Source organism: Mizuhopecten yessoensis, unplaced genomic scaffold (genome assembly GCF_002113885.1).
Source record: "Mizuhopecten yessoensis strain PY_sf001 unplaced genomic scaffold, ASM211388v2 scaffold6163, whole genome shotgun sequence".
Taxonomy (NCBI): Eukaryota; Metazoa; Mollusca; class Bivalvia; order Pectinida; family Pectinidae; genus Mizuhopecten; species Mizuhopecten yessoensis.
This window is the reverse complement of record NW_018406412.1, coordinates 155,722-168,715: the sequence shown is the minus strand read 5'-3', so window position 1 is coordinate 168,715 and position 12,994 is coordinate 155,722. Positions and strand designations below refer to the sequence as shown.

The 12,994-nt window shown below is 40.0% G+C and overlaps 1 protein-coding gene across 3 annotated transcripts in view; it reads right to left on the bottom strand.

Annotated features, from left to right (window-relative positions):
• LOC110451650 (alpha-2B adrenergic receptor-like) overlaps positions 1-12,994 on the bottom strand; it is a 32,910-nt gene that overhangs the window by 6,239 nt on the left and 13,677 nt on the right. Inside the window, exon 1 of one of the 3 annotated variants that reach the window (XM_021499770.1) lies at positions 9,107-9,911. The exons of the other annotated variants lie outside the window; for them this stretch is intronic. The gene's annotated coding sequence lies outside the window, so the exon portion shown is untranslated. Of the gene's footprint in view, positions 1-9,106; positions 9,912-12,994 lie in introns of those variants that run through there. 3 annotated transcript variants of the gene reach the window in all.

Below are 12,994 nucleotides of genomic sequence, written 5' to 3'. Positions count from 1 at the left end.
AAATTATCGTTCGTTAACAGCCCAACAATTTCATACAGGGCCAAACGGTAGTCTTACCAACCCATCAACGCAACAATTTCATACCGGGTCACACGGTAGTCTTCACAACCAACCAATGCAACAATGTCATACAGGGTCACACGGTAGTATTAACAACCAACCAATGCAACAATGTCATACAGGGCCACACGGTACTCTTTACAAACAACCAATGCAACAATTTCATACAGGGCCACACGGTATTCTTAACAACCAACCAATGCTACAATGTCATACAGGGCCAAACGGTAGTCTTAACAACAAACCAATGCAACAATGTCATACAGGGCCACACGGTAGTATTCACAACCACCCAATGCAACAATGTCACACCGGGCCACACGGTACTCTTAACACCCAACCAATGCAACAATTTCATACATCGCCACACGGTAGTATTAACAAACAACCAATGCAACAATTTCATAAAGGGCCACACGGTATTCTTAACAACTCAGTCTAAACAACCAATCAATGCAACAACTTGACACCGGGCCACACGGTACTCTTAACAACCAACAAATGCAACAATGTCATACTGGGCCACACGGTAGTCTTATTAACCAATCAATGCAACAATTTTATACAGGGCCACAAGGAAGTTTTAACAACCCATCAACGCAACAATTTCATTCCGGGGTTAACGACCCATCAACAAAACAATTGTATACCGGGCCACACGGTATTCTTAACAACTCAGTCTAAACAACCAATCAATGCAACCCTTTCATACCGGCCCACACGGTAGTGTTAACGACCCATCAACAAAACACTTTTATACCGGGCCATACTTTAGTCTTAAAAACCCATGTTTTAACAACCCATCAACGCAACAGCTTTCTACAGGGGCACACGGTAGTCTTAACAACTCATCAATACAACAATTTTATACAGGGCCACACGGTATTCTTAACAACTCAGTCTAAACAACCAATCAATGCAACACGTGCATACCGGCCAACACGGTAGTGTTAACGACCCATCAACAAAACACTTTTATACCGGGCCATACTTTAGTCTTAAAAACCCATGTTTTAACAACCCATCAACGCAACAGCTTTCTACAGGGTCACACGGTAGTCTTAACAACTCATCAATACAACAATTTTATACCGGGCCATACGGTAGTCTAAACAACCAATCAATGCAACAACTTGACACCGGGCCACACGGTACTCTTAACAACCAACCAACGCAACAATGTCATCCAGGGCCACAAGGTACTCTTAACAACCAACAAATGCAACAATGTCATACAAGGCCACACGGTACTCTTAACACCCAACCAATGCAACAATTTGATACAGGGCCACACGGTAGTCATAACACTTTACAAACAACCAATGCAACAATGTCATGCAGGGTCACACGGTACTCTTAACAAACAACCAATGCAACAATGTCTACAACAATTTCATACAAGGCCACACGGTAGTATTAACAACCATTGAACGCAACAACTTTATACAGGGTCACCAACCAATGCAACAACGTCACACCGGGCCACACGGTACTCTTAACACCCAACCAATGCAACAATTTCATACCGGGTCAAAAGGTAATCTTCACAACCAACCAATGCAACAATAGTCTTACCAACCCATCAACGCAACAACTTTCCACAGGGTCATCTTCACAAACAACCAATGCAACAATGTCGTACAAGGCCACACGGTACTCTTAACACCCAACCAATGCAACAATTTGATACAGGGCCACACGGTAGTATTCACAACCACCCAATGCAACAATGTCACACAGGGCCACACGGTACTCGTAACAACCAACCAATGCAACGATGTCTACAACAATTTCATACAAGGCCACACGGTAGTGTTAACAACCCATCAACGCAACAGCTTTCTACAGGGTCACACGGTAGTCTTAACAACCAATCAATGCAACACTTTCATACCGGCCCACACGGTAGTGTTAACGACCCATCAACAAAACAATTTTATACCGGGCCATACTTTAGTCTTAAAAACCCATGTTTTAACGACCCATCAACGCAACAACTTTATACAGGGCCATACGGTAGTCTTAACAACCAACTAATGCAACAATTTCATACAGGGCAACACGGTAGTCTTAACAACCAACCAATGCAACAATGTCATACAGGGCCACACGGTAGTCTTAACAACCAACCAATGCAACAATGCTATACAGGGCCACACGTTACTCTTAACAACCAACCAATGCAACAATGTCATACAGGGCCACACGGTACTCTTAACAACCAACCAATGCAACAATGTCTACAACAATTTCATACAAGGCCACACGGTAGTGTTTTAACAACCCATCAACGCAACAACTTTCTACAGGGTCACAAGGAACTCTTAACAACCAATCAATGCAACAATGTCATACAAGGCCATACGTTAGTCATATCAACCAATCAATGCAACAACTCGATACCGGGCCACACGGTAGTCTTATCAACCAATCAACGAAACAATTCCATACAGGGCCACACGGTAGCCTTAACAATCAATCAATGCAACAATTTCATACCGGGTCACACGGTAATGTTAAAGACCCATCAACAAAACAATTTTATACTGGGCCATACGGTAGTCTAAACAACCAATCAATGCAACAACTTGAGACCGGGCCACACGGTAGACTTATCAACCAATCAATGCAACAATTTTATACATGGCCACACGGTAGTATTAACAACCCATCAACGCAACAACTTTATACAGAGCCACACAGTAGTATTAACAACCAATCAACACAACAACTTTATACAAGGCCACACGGTAGCGTTAAAGACCCATCAACAAAACAATTTTATCCCGGGCCATACGGTAGTCTTAACATCCAATCAATGCAACACTTTCATACCGGGCCACACGGTAGTGTTAACAACCCATCAACGCAACAACTTTATACAGGGCCACACGGTAGTATTAACAACCCATCAATGCAATAATTCCATACCAAGCCACAAGGAACTCTTAACAACTAATCAATGCAACAATTTCATACATGGCCACACGATAGTATTAACAACCCATCAACAAAACAATTTTATACCGGGCCATACGGTAGTCTTAACAACCAATCAATGCAACACTTTCATACCGGGCCACACGGTAGTGTTAACGACCCATCAACAAAACAATTTTATACCGGGCCATACGGTAGTCTTATCAACCAATCAATGCAACAATTTCATACCGGGCCACATGGCAGTCTTAAAAACCCATCAATGCAATAACTCCATACATTGCCAACCGGTTGTCTTAAAAACCAATCAATGCAACAATTCCATACAGGGCCAACCGGTTGTCTTAACAACCCATCAACGCAACAACTTTATACAGGGCCATACGGTAGTCTTAACAACCCATCAACGAAACAATTCCATACAGGGCCACACGGTAGTCTTAACAACCAATCAATGCAACAATTTTATACCGGGTCACACGGTAATGTTAAAGACCCATCAATGCAACAACTTTATACAGGGCCACATGGTAGTCTTATCAACCAATCAATGCTATAATTTCATACATGGCGACACGGTAGTATTAACAACCCATCAACGCAACAATTTTATACCGGGCCACACGGTAGTCTTTACAACTCATCAATACAACAATTTTATACAGGGCCACAAGGAAGTCTTAACAACCCATCAACACAACTAGTCATATACAGGGCTACACGGTAGTTTTACCAGCCCATTAATATATCAAATTTATACCGGGCCACACGGTAGTCTTAACAACTCATCAATACAACAATTTCATACAAGGCCACACGGTAGTGTTAACAACCCATCAACGCAACAACTTTATACAGGGTCACACGGTAGTGTTAACGACCCATCAACGCAACAATTTCATACCGGGCCACACGGTTGTCTTAGCAACCCATCAAAGCAACACTTTTATACAGGGCCACATGGTTGTGTTAACAACCCATCAATGCAATAATTCCATACAGGGTCACACGGTAGTATTAACAACCAATCAACACAACAACTTTATACAAGGCCACACGGTAGCGTTAAAGACCCATCAACAAAACAATTTTATACCGGGCCATACGGTAGTCTAAACAACCAAACAATGCAACAACTTGATACCGGGCCACACGGTAGTATTAACAACCCATAAACGCAACAACTTTATACAGGGCCACACGGTAGTGTTAACAACCCATCAACAAAACAATTACATACCGGGCCACACGGTAGTGTTAACAACCCATCAACAAAATAATTTTATACCAGGCCACACGGTAGTCTTAACAACCAATCAATGCAACAATTCCATGCATGGCCACACGGTAGTATTAACAACCCATAAACAAAACAATTACATACCGGGCCACCCGGTAGTGTTAACAACCCATCAACAAAATAATTTTATACCAGGCCACACGGTAGTATTAACAACCAATCAATGCAACAATTCCATACAGGGCCACACGGTAGTATTAACAACCCATCCACGCAACAACTTTATACCGGGCCACACGGTAGTCTTAACAACCAATCAATGCAACAATTCCATACATGGCCACACGGGAGTATTAACAACCCATCAACGCAACAACTTTATACAGGGCCACACGGTAGTCTTAAAAACCAATCAATGCAACAATTTCATACATGGTCACACGGTAGTATTAACAACCCATCAACGCAACAACTTTATACCGGGCCACACGGTAGTCTTAACAAACAATCAATGCAACAATTTCATACATGGCCACACGGTAGTATTAACAACCCATCAACGCAACAACTTTATACAGGGCCACACGGTAGTGTTAACAACCTATCAATGCAACAATTCCATACCGGGCCACAATGGAGTCTTAACAACCCATCAACGCAACTGTTTAATACAGGGCCACACGATAGTCTTAACAACTCATCAATACAACAATTGTATATAGACCACATGGTAGTCTTAACAACTCATCAATACAACAACTTTATACCGGACCACACGGTAGTCATAACAACCCAACAACGCAACAGTTTAATACAGGGCCATACGATAGTCTTAACAACCCATCAACGCAACAGTTTAATACAGGGCCACACGGTAGTCTTAACAACTCATCAATACAACAACTTTATACCGGACCACACGGTAGTCTTAACAACCTATCAATGCAACAATTGTATACAGGGCCACACGGTAGTCTTAACAACTCATCGACGAAACAATTTTATAAAGGGCCACACGGTAGTCTTAACAACTCATCGACGAAACAATTTTAAAAAGGGCCACACGGTAGTCTTAACAACTCATCGACGAAACAATTTTATAAAGGGCCACACAGTAGTCTAAACAGCCCATAACTGCTACACACTTGCATGAACATTAAGTTTTTCATTCTACTAAAACAAGTTGTAATTGTTTCGAGAATCGTTACATCAGTCCCCTAAATTGTTCTTGTTGTCATAAATGATATATTGAAAAGAATCCACAAGGAAATGAAATGCTTGTATATATTTTTTACAAAGATGGAGAAAGACTAGAAAAAGATAGGGACCGTTGGCATCACCTTGACGTAAAATGTAAATCCTTGTATGTGACAGTCAATCATAGGCCATGGCGGCCTTATTTGATGACCAATCGGAAGATAAAACACGTTACGCACACCTTCACATTTCCACCAACACTCATGTGTAGTTTCTTAGTATTCGGAGAGTAATTTCTTAGAGAACGACCAGTGAAAAAAGGGCATAACTTGAGAGGGGAAGTTCTCTAAATCAGAAAAAAAAGCTTCTTTCGGTTGCTTCATCATCTAAAATGAAGGGCGAAAACTCCAGGTCAAAAACATAAGGATAGAACTCTCTTTTGCGAATTTAAATGATGCAATTGTAACAGAAGAAAGAGAAATGCAAAGGCCAGACCGGGGTTTGAACTTTGAACGCTCCGAACGCTAGACGGATGTTCTACCTCGACCCAGTCCAGTTCCGCTACACAATAATACTTAAAATCAAATACAATTGTTCATATTGCAAGGCTTTGCTCTGTTATTACCTAAATCCCCATTTGTTCATGTCGCAATATAAGGGTTTGAAGGATATTCTAGACTCTGTGTAGAGGCGAAGGTAAGCGTTAGCCGTGTTTAAAATAAACATAAGAATAGATGATTTAGTGTAAATACGTTTTACTTTTGTCGGTAGATTAGGAAAGGGTGTGTGTATGCTGCCTGTGTTTTTAGTCCAGTTTTGGTCGTATTTGTGTACTAAACAATGACCAGGTATTTGTAGGTAAGGAATGCGTCGATCCGATTATATATATAATTACGCGGTGACTGTAACTAAACGAGCATTTCGACCTGAAGCCTCTGGGTGGTTTTTTTTGAGTTGGGAATGTTTATGAAATTCTATTCCATCGAACATCCAATTTGTAGATTTACTTTATTTATTCATTTGTTTATTCATTTTATTTATTTATTTATAGCCGAATTTCAGTTATCTCTCTTAAGGGCATATGCTACATTAAACATTTAACCTACAATTTGTGCTAGAGTTGGTTCCCTTGCACATAGAGAAAACCTTAAATTCATATTTTGATTTGTCGCCGATTTATTTATCTATTTTATTTATAGCAGATTTTCATCTAAACGATTATTACTTAGAATGTCGTTCATATCATACTATAATATGTGGCAGAGTTATCTCTCTTAATTAAGGACATATGCTACATTAAAAACAATTCCTGCAATTTGTGCTAGGGTTATTTCCCTTCAATATAGAAAACCCTTTAAATATTTGTAATAATGTAACAATAAGGTTTTATAGGCACTCTTCACCTTTCGCTGTTTTTCTGTGTTAGTTTAGGAACGCTTTAACCCATTCAACCCTAAATTCACATTTGAACCTTGCCAAATCAAAGACTGGGCAACTCCATTTCAAATATGTAGGGGTGAATGAGTTAAACTTAGATTTTCATTCTTTTCAATTTTAGTTCCAATGATGAGTCCTAACTGGACAAAATGGTCACGTGGTTCAGTAAAATGTTAACTTTGTTTGGCCTACAAACATCTTCAAACTAAGCTTTTTAAAATACATTAAACCTCGATATAATGCCTCTCGTTTCATTTGCCACCTCGTTTACTGCCAACATATTTCAACGGTTCTTTTTTTCGTGTTTTTTTTTAAATTTCCTTTTCATATTTCCGTCAATGTATTGCCAAACCCCTTTATAACGTCATATTCCCTTTTGACAAATGTTGGCAGTATATCGAGGTTTTACTGTAGGTGCTACCTCACTACGTAGTAGTTTTATATCTATTAACTCGTTCACCCCTTAAATTTCATAATGAACTCGTCCAGTTTTTTAACTGGAAGAGTTCAAATGTGTTTTAAGGGGTGAATGAGTTAAGCAAGATACTTCACTTATAATAACAATAATGATATACAACATTTGCTATTGCGCCCTATCTAACTAACATAAGCCACTCTAAAGCGCTTACAGTGCATAGATATACAGTATATACATTAAGCAATACAATTTTGAGAAGGTCGCAGGAATTCTAATCAGGTGTCAACTACTAGTCCTATGCCACCTGGCTAATATCTCCCTATGTGTGTATGCATGCGTGTGTGCTGGAGATGTAATGCATGCTAAACGGTATCCTTATTATACATAATCTACCTGTAACTTGTATGTTGATTGAATATCTTTCAAAATAAAGTAGTTAGATGCAATGTATAGCAATTGTATGTATATTTTATTTATGCTTTACCCATGTCACCAAATTAAAAATCAAATAAACCATTATTAAGATTATAATTACAGATTTTATTTGAGAAATGTTTCGATAATTGATGCATTAAAGTTGCATACCTCCTCAATGTGACAATCAGCTATTGAGATATTTTCAATTTAAAAGTTCAGTTTAAAAAGTTATGACGGATAATCCGAATTAGTCCTGCAAGTGTCGCTGATTTAGATTGTCTTTAAACGATTCTTAATGAATTGTGTCGAAAATAACCAAATGCTAGAAATCAACGATTAAACGAAGTGATGTATTTGCAAGTGTATAATTATTTTGACAGTTTCCACGCGTGCTGAATTTGAGCAAAGTGCACTTGCGCTGAAATCTCATCAAGGGAAAGCTTTCTTCCTTCCGCGGACCCGCCATACGCATTGTGTTACATAAAACACAACGACAGGATACCGTTTAATAAAGTTTGGTTATCTTAACACGTGTTTACACGATAACATGACACAGTCAGGCAAAGTATGGTTAACTTAACACTGTGTTAATACAATGCCATAACACAGACATACAACGTATGGTTATCTTTACACTGTGTTAATACAATACCAGGCAAAGTCAGACAAACTATGGTTTACTTAACACTGTGTTAACACAATACATGTACCAGGACATATATATTATATGTGGAGTTTAATATATACGAAATCTTAAAATAAATTATTATAAAACGTTGTACTTATACAATAACATTCATTGATTGCGATGTCTGAGTCAACAACGTCTTCTTTTCGAGTTCAACTAAAATGAATGTATTTTCATGTTCTTTCGGCAGCAACATTCAATTCGAAAAAAAACATTACTTTGGTTAAATATTATCAAATTGACCGAATTATTTACACGAATAAGAACCACACACGGAAATGATAAACCACTTCGAGATAATTAAGTTTGTTCTAGTAACTCGAATTCGAGATGTTAAACAAGATTTCCTTTTCTTCCTCTTTTTATTTACGTTCTCAACCCCCATTCCCATCCCGACCCTTCTCTCGCCAACCCCGCCCCAAACTTATAGGAAAACAAACATAGAAATCTTAATATTTGCAACACAAGTCTGTTGACACGATAACACGACACAGTCAGACAAAGTATGGTTAACTTAACACTGTGTTAATACAATACCAGTACACAGTCAGACAAACTATGTTATCTTTACACTGTGTTAATACAATACCATAACATAGTCAGACAAAGTATGGTTAACCTAACACTGTGTTAATACAATACCAGGAAAACAAATATAGTAATCTTAATATTTGCAACACAAGTCAAATTCATCCAAAGGAACACTTACTGTAAATGGTTTCCATTAAATCACCCGTCGATATTTTAAATGATGATTTCTCCCGTGTTTAGACTATATATATCACAGAGCTGCACGACATTCCACATTAGAAAACATCACTATATTTCACTTCTGTTTAAATCTCTGATTTCTCATTAAAAGTCTGATGACTGAAATATATAGTGCTAAAATTATCAACATAAGGAAACTAGACAAACAGAGAAGGTCCAATCACCCTTCCTTGCAGACACAGTGTTCGTATTTAATACCATGAATAGAGAAGGTCCAAACACGATTCCTTGAAGACACCATGTCCTTATTTAATACCATGAATAGAGAAAGTCCAAATACGCATCCTTGTAGGCACCGTGTACTATTTTATCCTAATTTGATACCATAAATAGAGACGGTCCCAAAGCAGGTCCTTGTAGCTTCCCCTGCTGTCTTTATTACAGATCTGAAACTCTTTTGATATGCTAAAAAGGTGGGGTCCCGATACAAATTCTTGTACAATCCATGTTTTTTGCTATCACACTGCGCTGAAATATTGCAAACACATTTCTCAACAAGAAGTAAAAAATTCCGTCTGTTTCTCAGCTTAGCACGACTCTTATTAAACACAACAGGTCAAAATGTTTTGACAAAATACTAAAGATTAAATCTACCGTCACTTGTAATAAACTGTGCTAATCTATCGAGACACAACCAGACTTACTGGTGAATGAATGAAAGATCACGAACACTAAACCACCTCAAAACACGTATTTGTTAAAATCCCGGATACCAAACGCCTCTGCATAACCGTGGGATTATTTCTGAGTAATACTGTGAACGACTAAAGACTAAACCTTACAACTCACAGGTATTGTAGCGCACAAGCTCTACGCCATAAGATTTCACGGTATACAAGCTATTTAGCTTCAATGCACACAGTTTGCCTCGAGGGACAGAGATCTCGATCATTTTGTAAATTGAAAGTACTTTCACTTTTGATATTTTCTATAAAGTGTCAAGCATTGTGAGCATTTTTGTTTTATTTTTTTTCAAATGTCACAAATTCAGAAACTATCACATTTGATGCATATCTCTTCACATAATCGACTCATATTGGTGATTGTTTATATTTACGCCCTGTCGTACCGATTAAGCTTTTAAGACTGAAAACTAAAGTAAAAATGAATTTCAAATCATTGATATTGTTATCATCATTATAACTGAAACCTAAATATAGGTGTCAAAGTATTCAAAATAATCCATTTTCAGATAATTTTTACAAAACCATACTTTCATCAATTGTGGTCTTGAGAGCATTGTTAGGTTAACAGATCGTAAAAGTACTTCCAATCTCCTTTCATTTTATTTGTTTGTTTTATTTCCTGTCTCCATGTAATCATTCAAACTCCATTTACAAAGTTAAACGTACATTTAATTAAATTTTAAAATAGTTGTGATTTTTTGTTACATTTCTGTTAACATATTTGACTTGGAACGCCTGCTGGCTAGCAGGTCATTCTGTGTAGTTGGTGTCAATTTCACAATGTTATCTACAACTGTGTAATTATGTGTTTATTGAAATCGACACCTACACTGTACAATGAAATCAAGATGGAACAGCAACCGTGGGTAGCTTCTAGAGTCGATAACGCCCCATGAACTTTATCTTTAGCGGTCGTGGTCTAAATATCTACGATACAATAAAGTTCTGAAATAAGCGTAATCTTTAGAAGTTGTAGCCTAATCCTGCAAACAGCGTCTTCTTTGTACCGTATCAGCAGTGGCCCGACGTTATTTCTGAGGTAGGCCTCCTCTGTTGCATCAGCTGACGGATATGCAGCTTACTGTAAGCATGCTCTGTAGCGGTCGTGGCCTGCACTTACTACTGAAGTAAACATGCTCTGTGGCGGTCGTGGCCTACACTTACCTCTGAAGTAAACATGCTCTGTGGCGGTCGTGGCCTACACTAACTACTGAAGTAAGCGTGCTCTGTAGCGGTCGTGGCCTACACTTACTACTGAAGTAAGCGTGCTCTGTGGCGGTCGTGGCCTACACTTACTACTGAAGTAAACATGTTCTGTGGCGGTCGTGGCCTACACTTACTACTGAAGTAAACATGCTCTGTGGCGGTCGTGGCCTACACTTACTACTGAAGTAAACATGCTCTGTGGCGGTCGTGGCCTACACTTACTACTGAAGTAAACATGCTCTGTGGCGGTCGTGGCCTACACTTACTACTGAAGTAAACATGCTCTGTGGCGGTCGTGGCCTACACTTACTACTGAAGTAAACATGCTCTGTGGCGGTCGTGGCCTACACTTACTACTGAAGTAAACATGCTCTGTGGCGGTCGTGGCCTACACTTACTACTGAAGTAAACATGCTCTGTGGCGGTCGTGGCCTACACTTACTACTGAAGTAAACATGCTCTGTGGCGGTCGTGGCCTACACTTACTACTGAAGTAAACATGCTCTGTGGCGGTCGTGGCCTACACTTACTACTGAAGTAAACATGCTCTGTGGCGGTCGTGGCCTACACTTACTACTGAAGTAAACATGCTCTGTGGCGGTCGTGGCCTACACTTACTACTGAAGTAAACATGCTCTGTGGCGGTCGTGGCCTACACTTACTACTGAAGTAAACATGCTCTGTGGCGGTCGTGGCCTACACTTACTACTGAAGTAAACATGCTCTGTGGCGGTCGTGGCCTACACTTACTACTGAAGTAAACATGCTCTGTGGCGGTCGTGGCCTACACTTACTACTGAAGTAAACATGCTCTGTGGCGGTCGTGGCCTACACTTACTACTGAAGTAAACATGCTCTGTGGCGGTCGTGGCCTACACTTACTACTGAAGTAAACATGCTCTGTGGCGGTCGTGGCCTACACTTACTACTGAAGTAAACATGCTCTGTGGCGGTCGTGGCCTACACTTACTACTGAAGTAAACATGCTCTGTGGCGGTCGTGGCCTACACTTACTACTGAAGTAAACATGCTCTGTGGCGGTCGTGGCCTACACTTACTACTGAAGTAAACATGCTCTGTGGCGGTCGTGGCCTACACTTACTACTGAAGTAAACATGCTCTGTGGCGGTCGTGGCCTACACTTACTACTGAAGTAAACATGCTCTGTGGCGGTCGTGGCCTACACTTACTACTGAAGTAAACATGCTCTGTGGCGGTCGTGGCCTACACTTACTACTGAAGTAAACATGCTCTGTGGCGGTCGTGGCCTACACTTACTACTGAAGTAAACATGCTCTGTGGCGGTCGTGGCCTACACTTACTACTGAAGTAAACATGCTCTGTGGCGGTCGTGGCCTACACTTACTACTGAAGTAAACATGCTCTGTGGCGGTCGTGGCCTACACTTACTACTGAAGTAAACATGCTCTGTGGCGGTCGTGGCCTACACTTACTACTGAAGTAAACATGCTCTGTGGCGGTCGTGGCCTACACTTACCACTGAAGTAAACATGCTCTGTGGCGGTCGTGGCCTACACTTACTACTGAAGTAAGCATGCTCTGTGGCGGTCGTGGCCTACACTTACTACTGAAGTAAACATGCTCTCTGGCGGTCGTGGCCTACACTTACTACTGAAGTAAGCGTGCTCTGTAGCGGTCGTAATCTACACTTACTACTGAAGTAAACATGCTCTGTGGCGGTCGTGGCCTACACTTACTTCGAAGTAAGTGTCCTCTGTTGGGATATTTGTTATATTTGTATCGGTCGTTGGCTACACTTACAATGAACGTCTGTAACAAGGGTCATTGTTCTAGTAACGAGACCAAATGACCCTGTTTGTCGCAATAATAGCACTCAAAAGCTAATGTCCTTGTTTACCTGCATGTATGCGACGTTAAATAAAGTTTCTTGTATCTTGTACCCTCTCATCGGG